At 42.8% G+C, this 9,679-nt stretch overlaps 1 protein-coding gene across 2 annotated transcripts in view; it reads right to left on the reverse strand.

The window, feature by feature from the left end:
- The window catches only part of zbtb46 (zinc finger and BTB domain containing 46), a 130,533-nt gene extending 121,353 nt beyond the window's left edge, over nucleotides 1-9,180 (reverse strand). The window contains exon 1 of one of the 2 annotated variants that reach the window (XM_045714900.1): nucleotides 8,772-9,180. The gene's annotated coding sequence lies outside the window, so the exon portion shown is untranslated. The remainder of the gene's footprint in view (nucleotides 1-8,771) is intronic. The other variant, XM_014191964.2, reaches the window with a different exon arrangement.
- Between the last annotated feature and the right edge of the window lie 499 nt (nucleotides 9,181-9,679).

Genomic DNA, 9,679 nt, shown 5'->3' on the forward strand with positions numbered 1-9,679 from the left:
TAGGGACATATTTGCTCACAGGCCCTCAGTTTCTCATCATCAGGCTCACATACTGCTCTAGACAGGGTGAATTACAACACAACCAAATGACCCATTACAGTGACTGTACCAACATAGAAAATACATACAATACACATACAACCAAATGACCCATTACAGTGACTGTACCAACATAGAAAATACATACAATACACATATAAGTGTTGCCACTGTATTGTACTGTATATGCATTCACCAAAGAAATGTTATCCTTAAAATAGTTGTTATTCTATATGCTATATCTGTGATCTGGATGTTGGTCTGTAGGGTAGGGTGGTATCCACATGTTCAGACCGTCATACCGTTTCTGTACCATATCGGGGTATACGGTACTACCAGATGTGCACACAAGGGGCGCTATCTTATTGAACATCACACCGTCGGTATGTCTAAATACCACAGGATACGGTGTACTGCCCAAGCCTAGTCTGTAACTGAATTTGTTACAAATCATTTGATAAGAAATATTCTAAAGTAATGAATGAACAATATACTGTGCATATTATTTGACAGCAGATGCCCAGTCTAAAGCACTCACCTCCTGCTTGGGGGGAATAGAGGAAGCTGATTGGATGATTTTGCTCGGTTGCCTCTGATTATCTTGTCCACTAACATCCTGCTCTTCATTTCTTGCAGCAAGATGGGATCCGGAACTAGAGAGTGTGTGTGTGTGTGTGTGTGTGTGTGTGTGTGTGTGTGTGTGTGTGTGTGTGTGTGTGTGTTCAGGGGTGCTTTGCATTTTAACAGTATTTACTACTTACCTAAAACACTGACTTCTCGGACTTCATTATGGTTAAAGTTAAGATTGGTGTAAATTCACACACACACAACTGAACACTTTCATGTGCATTTTTGTTTGCATTTTTGTCCACCTGGTCTATACACAGAGAGACACACATTTAATCTTACAGTGCATCTGACCACCTGAACAGCCAGGTAAATCAGAGCAGAGATGGGGGGCATGAGGAAAGGGCCTGAACCCACCTGACAAGTCATTATGCTGGGGTGATGAGCATGTCAAAATGGGCTAGGGACTACAGCTGTCACACACATATACCTGGCTCCCTCTCACAACCACACACAGCCCTGGGGGAATTAGGAACACTTGTATTTAGCTGTATGCACAACGCACTAAAGCAAACTTAACCTATTTGATGTGAACATGATGTATAAGGTCGGTAGGTCAGAAAGAGGCAGCCATCGCACCAATCAAATATAAGAATGCTAATATTAACAGGGAGAGATAGAGAGCTGTCAGAATCCCTCAGAGATATGATGTGTAAAATGAGATGTGTATACAGCATGCTAGCTAGTGTAAACAACTCATTTTGGAGTGTGTTAACCAAACAGGTGTTCCCATTAACGAGTGTGCTCCGTGAGGGAGAGAGAGAGACACACAAAGCAATAGATGGAGCATGAGAAAGTGAGAATGTGTTTCTTTTCATTGACTTGCTGTGGCAGTTTAACACAAAGCTACACAGAGAGTGGAATACGTCAGTACCTAGCCAACAGACACACAGACTCTCTACAGTGTGTGTGAGGGGGCAGCGTACAGTAGGTCCCCTGTGTTTTAGCAGCTAAAGCCTCCTAACCTGTTACCACACAGTTCAACCCACAGCCCGGGAGTAAAGCCTTCAGCCATGAGAACAGAGCACTCCACCCACACACACCCATGCATACACACACACACACACACACACACACACACACACACACACACACACACACACACACACACACACACACACACACACACACACACACTAAGCAGTGCTGTGTCGTGTCAGCCGGCAACCCCACTTCCCCTTCAGTATAGCTTTGCACACTTATCTATTTTTTCTCTCCCTCTGCCCCCCTCTCTGCCTCTGCCTCCCCCTCTCTCTCTCTCTCCCCCTCTCTCTCAGTCCGCCTCCCCTCTCTTCTCTCTTGCTCCCGCTTCAATCTCTCCCCCTCTCTCTCTCCGTCCGCCTCCCCTCTCTTCTCTCTCTACCCTCTCCCCCTCTCTAACCACCAGCAACCTCCTCCACCAAATTCTCCTCTCCATGCGAATGCTCAGATTAACAACCTGTCTATTTAACACTTGCCTTCTCCCCTATGGCTTCAACACACTCACGCAAGCACACACACGCAAGCACACACAACTGACAAGTGTACTGTACAAGTGTAAAGCCCTTGTACAGTACACTTGGAGTGGAAGGTTTAAAGAACCCTAGCCTCTCCTTTTTAGCTTACACCTTGGTGATAACGACCCAGTTGAAGACGTCACTGTTAACGAGGGTTCAGTACTGACTTCCGTACTTGACATCTCCTAAATTAGGACACCTCCAGGGTTCCATACTTTAACATGGGTTCCTCCAAATAAATATAATTGTATTTCTGAATTCTATCCTGGCATTGTGTGCCTCTCCTCTCTCTGATCATCTCTCCATTTTACCCCATTCATTTGGCTAATAACGGCACCTACCTGTGACAGCCTATCATTTCAACTCATTTACTAGTTTTCCTCCTTTCTTAGATATAAAAATGACAAGTTTTTTCTAATTACAGTAAGCCTCGTCTGACACAAGTGTTTTGTTTGAGATTTTCAATAGGACACTATATTAAATTCACCCCTATCTATGTGACCAAAAAGGTTGAATGGTATTAATGGTTAATTTAGCAACTATATAATAAACGCCATGAAAAGATGAACAGCAACATACAGGTTGTGTGGTTTATCGTTCTTAATTAACATTTTTAAATGTAACCTTTATTTAACTAGGCAAGTCAATTAAGAACAAATTCTTGTTCACAGTGACGGCCTACCCTGGCCAAACCCAGATGAATTGTGCGCCGCCCTATGGGACTCCCAATCACGGCCAGATGTGATACAGCCTGGATTCAAACCAGGGACTGTAGTGATGCCTCTTGCACTGAGATGCTGTGCCTTAGACTGCTGTGCCACTCGGAAGCCATATAACTTTAAATGAATAGTATTTATAATTGTTTATAACATAATGGCTTAGCTTTTAAATGAAAGTTATTAGGCCTATAAAAAATATTAGTAATATAGAATAATACACTAACAGGTGTGCCCTAGTTTACTGTGGTGCATATTTAGGTAATGTTTCAGTCAAGGAGGGAGGTGAAATTTAAGGGGGAGACCAAATAACAGCGTGATTTTGTGGTTAAATGTTTAAGGCTACAGATAGAACTAACAGGAAGTTAATCGATCTAAACACAATAGGTTGTAGGCTAGTTAGGGAAGAACGTAATAGCAGACAATTGTCGGACATCGATCAGACAGACGATTTAGGCAGTTGCGTGCAGTGAGGTCGTTGGCTGGGTAGGTAGGGGCTATTATTAAAGCCAGATTTATTGCAAATAAACCTTGATGAAGCCAAAGTTCACCATACAACAGATAGCTCCAACAACTAGAGTATCATAGGCTCTTAACCGAAAATACCAGTGTAGCCAAGATACACAGCAAATAGCCTCCGATGGCGTCATATTTCACATTATCCAACAAATAGCCTCCGATGGCGTCATATTTCACATTATCCCACAAATAGCCTCCGATGGCGTCATATTTCACATTATCCAACAAATAGCCTCCGATGGCGTCATATTTCACATTATCCAACAAATAGCCTCCGATGGCGTCATATTTCACATTATCCCACAAATAGCCTCCGATGGCGTCATATTTCACATTATCCAACAAATAGACTCCGATGGCGTCATATTTCACATTAAACAACAAATAGCCTCCGATGGCGTCATATTTCACATTATCCAACAAATAGCCTCCGATGGCGTCATATTTCACATTATCCAACAAACAGCCTCCGATGGCGTCATATTTCACATTATCCAACAAATAGCCTCCGATGGCGTCATATTTCACATTATCCAACAAATAGCCTCCGATGGTGTCATATTTCATATTATCCAACAAATTGACACACTGCTCAACTCAGCTCAGCCATAGACCAATCTAGCATTCACAGTTACAACCAATAGGTGGCACTAAAATACCAATATATGGACACATTTCATCCATATCCTTTCACAATGGATTTACATTTCTTCCAATGCACCGCGCGCAAATACACACACACACACACACACACACACACACACACACACACACACACGCATAATATTTAAATATTATTACACACACACACACACATATAAAATAAATAAAGGTTCTAATGAAATGTCTATTGACAATCGAAATTAATGAAAAATAAAACAAAACATTTTTTTTTTTTTCACATGCGCCAAATACAACAGGTATTACAGTGAAATGCTTACATACAAGCCCTTAACCAACAATGCAGTTTTAGGAAAAATAAGTTAGGTAAAAATATATTTTTTTAAAATAAAAATAACAAATAATTAAAGAGCAGCAGTAAAATAACAGTAGCGAGGCTACATACGGGGGGTACCGGTACAGAGTCAATGCAAGAAGTCTGGGTAGCCATTTGATTAGCTGTTCTTATGGCTTGGGGGTAGAAACTGTTAAGAAGTCTTTTTGACCTAGACTTGGCGCTCCGGTACCGCTTGCCATGCGGTAGTAGAGAGAACAGTCTATGACTGGGGTGGCTGGAGTCTTTGACAATTTTTAGGGCCTTCCTCTGACATCGCCTGGTGTAGAGGTCCTGGATGGCAGGAAGCTTGGCCCCAGTGATGTACTGGGTCGTATGCACTACCCACTGTAGTGCCTTGTGGTCGGAGGCCGAGCAGTTGCCGTACCAGGCAGTGATGCAACCAGTCAGGATGCTCTCAATGGTGTAGCTGCATAACATTTTGAGGATCTGAGGACCCATGCCAAATCTTTTTAGTTCCCTGAGGGGGTATAGGTTTTGTTGTACCCTCTTGACGACTGTCTAGTTGTGTTTGGACCATGATAGTTTATTGGTGATGTGGACACCAAGGAACTTGAAGCTCTCAACCTGCTCCATTACAGCCCCGTCGATGAGAATGGGAGCATGCTCGGTCCTCCTTTTCCTGTAGTCCACAATCACCTCCTTTGTCTTGATCACGTTGAGGAAGAGGTTGTTATCCTGGCACCACACGGCCAGGTGTCTGACCTCCGCCCATTAGGCTGTCTCATCGTTGTCGGTGATCAGGCCTACCAATGTTGTGTCATTGGCAAACTTAATATTGATGTTGGAGTCGTGCCTGGCCATGCAGTCATGGGTGAACAGGGAGTACAAGTGTGGACTGAGCACGCATCCCTGGGGGCCCCCATGTTGAGGATCAGCATGGCAGATGTGTTGTTACCTACCCTTATCACCTGGGGGCGGCCTGTCAGGAAGTCCAGGATCCAGTTTCAGAGGGAGGTGTTTAGTCCCAGGGTCCTTAGCTTAGTGATGAGCTTTGAGGGCCCTATGGTGTTGAACGCTGAGCTGTAGTCAATGAATAGCATTCTCACATAGATGTTCCTTTTGTCCAGGTGGGAAAGGGCAGTGTGGAGTGCAATAGAGATTGTATCATGTGGTTTCTGAGATAATGGTGTTAATGTGAGCCATGACCAGCCTTTCAAAGCACTTCATAGCTACAGATGTGAGTACTATGGGTCGGTAGTCATTTAGGCAGGTTACCTTAGTGTTCTTGGGCACAAGGACTACGGTGGTCTGCTTGAAACATGTTGGTATTACAGACTCAGTCAGGGACAGGTTGAAAATGTCAGTGAAGACACTTGCCAATTGGTCAGCACATGCTCGGAGTACACATCCTGGTAATCCGTCTGGCCCTGCGGCCTTGTGAATTTTGACCTGTTTAAAGGTACAACTCACATCGGCTACGGAGAGCGTGATCACACAGTCGTCCAGAACAGCTGATGCTCTCATGCATGCTTCAGTGTTGTTTGCGTCGAATCGAGCATAGAAGTAATTTAGCTTGTCTGGTAGGCTTGTGTCACTGGGAAGCTCACGGCTGTGCTTCCCTTTGTTCTATACTGTTCTGAATACTGTTCTAAAGTGTCTCATCAAAACGAAATTCTAGCAAGGGATGTTGTCTATTCTCATGTTTATTCGTGATTGAGAAAGCCTATGCCCAGGCTTAGGCAATAGACTTTCCTTCTTATTATTTTTGAAAGCGGCAACATTAGGACAACACCTTAGGATAGAATATTTGGGAAATAAGCTACTATTTACACTTCAACTTGTCTTTAAGCTTTTACGATAGGCCTAATATGAGGATAGGTTATTGGAAACTTCTCATTCCATTTTTCTATAGGCTATTGATATTGTTTGTTCTCTCTCTTTATTAGTCCCCTGGCTACCGTAAGTTTTTAGACCATACAAGCAACTTTTTGAGATGGAACTCCTTTACATTCATGCATAAAACGATGGAAGCATAGCAGTAGCCTAATCCACAAATTGCAAAGGAAAATACAGTCCATTCGTCTGTCCATCAGGTTGAACCTCTCGGTGACAGCGAAGTAGGGCCAAGGATGACAAAACAATCAAATCTAGCTTTCATTTGAACACTGATATTGACCAAAATGTTGTAAAACAATCCTCTCCTCTGTGATTGACTGTCTGTTCCAGGCTGCTGTGTCTGTCAGGCCGAGTGTGGTGCATTCAATCGGATGACTTTCTGTCCTTTCCTCTGGAAGGAAGTGCAGGTGTTGGTCTCCCTCTCTGAATTATACTTAGTGTTCCTTGGAAATCCAACTTGGGAAATAGTTTGTCAGGTTGTTTTGGCTAGCTAGCTAGCTTAGTTCAGCATTTGGGTGTGTTATGTAAACACGCCCAAATGTGCAGAGCTTATCCCAGGCTCACCCACACAATATGTTTAGGTAATACGCATGCGCAAAATATGAAATCGGCTCAATGCAACAAATGTCAGCTAGGCAAAACAGCAAGGCTGATGCTGACCCTGTCCATTAACAGTGACTGGAGTCAGGAAACAATTTGAATGGATTTGAATGGATGGAAAGGAAGGCATGAATATACTTTGGCGCCTTTCCTGGCAGTTTCAGCAAATATTGAGCTTTTGAGCATAAAAACCAACAGAATAATTGAAGAAGAAAAAAAATGGATACAAAAAAGAATGACAATCGTTTATATAATGTAATTTTTTTATTTGGCTTTTCATAACAGCTTTTTAGATTAACACAGTGTAAGCACTGCCTATCCTTTCAACCCTGACTGCACGTCACTGGAAGCTATGGTGAGCTTCAATTGGTCACTCATATCGCGATATCGCAGAGGATTTGAATAAAATTCAGCTTTCCCTGTTTTTAGCTCCCTTGCCCATGCTCGCATCACTCAACGGTCCCAGCCGACTCAGCTTCTCTCGTTTTCCTTCCGTTTCACCGAGCGATGCCGCTTCCTAGTGTAAACGGCCACTGAGCAGGGGAACGCGACCATTGTGTTGTTGTCAGCGTATGAATAAAGTGGGGTTGTTCCCCTTTCATTTTCTGAGCACAGTAGAAAATGGAGGAAGAAGGAACTAACCACTTTGAGGGGGCAGACAGAGAGGGAGACATACACAATAACAGGCAAAGAGAGACAGGCACAGCATATCAGCAGTTTGGCTTGGCATTTTAGTTTCTTTCAGCATCAAAGGAAAACACTTGACGCCACACATTGACTCAACTCAAGAAGCGCATGTGGACGGATCAGATTAAATCGTATAGCGCTACAAGGTTCCCCAAAAACCTGAAATCCCCCTCTCTCGTCTGGTACTGACACAGCAGAAATGTCCAGCTGGAGAAAAGCCCTTTCAGAGGTTAACCAAGGGGAGGAGTAGTGGGAGAAGAGGGATTACAAGCTGCTAGCATTTCATTTTAAATACCCAAGACTGACCTCAAAGAACGGATACTACAACCTGGGCATCACGATCAGTGACAGCTATCTGCGTCCAGTCAGTTCAACGTCTACTTTTGATTTACATTCGGTTGAGTTGTCAACTAATGTGAATTCAACGTGAAATCAACCAAACATGTCACTGTGTTTTTGGATTTGGGTTCAAAGTTAAGTGAAAAAATAGATGAAATTCTTTTTGCAAATCCAATCAGTTTTGACGTGGAAACGTTGATTCAAACCGTTTTTTCCCAGTGGGGTGACAATCCCTTAAAGCCTAATATTGAGGTCAAAACTTTGACAGTTACCTCAATATTCAGGGTTTATGGATACATTCGGTGACAGAGGGCTGTATATTACAGTGAAAACGAATAGCCATGTGATTAGAGCGTTTTATTCTGCAATATGAAATAAATGTGCCTTTAGCCTATATCTTGTTTTCCCAATCCCTACCCAAATGCACATTAGCAAATGACAGCATCTCATAATGACAACAACATGAAACATTCACGTAAGTAGACATCTGGCTTGTCACGTATCTCGGCAACACAAAAAAGGTAGGCGGACTGGACTTCCAGCATGTCGCTCTAATGTATCGCGCAGTGGAGCTGTCAAAACACACTTATGACATGATACCGTGACATGATACAGACACACCGAAAACCACCCGTTAATGGTATAAGTCACGACACATCGCTTCAACTTGTGACATTCATTAAGAAGAGTTACATTGTGCAATGGTTATAATGGGCGCGCAGCAACGCTCACCGTCTCAGCTAAAAACTAGTAATCACATTAAATTGTTGTAAAAGGAGACACAACCCTTTTGAGAGCATCACCGTATGAAACCAACATTATTGACAATATTGAATTGAAAAGGAAGCGGTGATGAAGGAGATACAATGAAAGAGCACGGCAGACATAGCCTACCTGTTAACCCATGGGGTCTGGGGTAGACGCGGTGTAGAGTCTTTGGAGTCCAATCTGGTGTGACTGCGCGAAAGAGAGAAAGAAAGGGGGGTGTTCAGAAGAACACAGTATTCTATTCTTTACTCCCCTACGCCTTTGGTGTCTCTGAATGTTATTCCCCTGTTTTCTCCCCCTCTCTCCCGGTCTCCGCCAGCCTTTTTTCTCTCTCTTCTCCTCCCTTGCTTTTCCTTGTCTTGGTATCAGGAACCAGCCTCCCCTTCTGTGTCTGTCTGTCTCTCTCCCTCTCTTTCCCTAGGGCGCTCTCTCACTGGCTCTGTGTCCCCGTATCTCCCTGTCTTTGGGCAGACTCAGGAAATGAGGCAACATGAACGACACACACACCGTTCTATCAGCGACCAACCCCCCAGACACTCTCCCGCATATCTGACAGCTCAAATAAATATTAGTGTCATTATTGTAATTGAGTAGCACGACGTGAAATCATGAAATAAAGAAAATAGTAGGCTATTTCTGGTGTGTGTTCAGTGTGTCATGAATAATAACAATAGTAATAATATTAATGTATTATTATTCATATTTTTATTATTATGCTAAACTGGGTTGTCATATGGACAGGACAACAATAGAAATGTAATAGTGTGTGTAATGTGTGATATCATATCATTATAATGTGCAATAATAGACATGAAATGCATTGATCTGCCTATATCTACAGTATCTGTATCGTATTCAAGATTTTCTTCAATAAATATATACTGCTGTAAAACAGTGTTTTATTTGAATTGAGACAATCTCATGGTAATTCAGTTTCTGCGGGAGTTTCCATATTTAATGGCTCAGTGAGTAGGCTATTACATGGAGAAGTACGTGTTTGTCTATACATTTATGCATAACACCAGGGGTCTAAA

Source organism: Salmo salar, chromosome ssa03 (assembly GCF_905237065.1).
Source record: "Salmo salar chromosome ssa03, Ssal_v3.1, whole genome shotgun sequence".
Classification (NCBI taxonomy): Eukaryota; Metazoa; Chordata; class Actinopteri; order Salmoniformes; family Salmonidae; genus Salmo; species Salmo salar.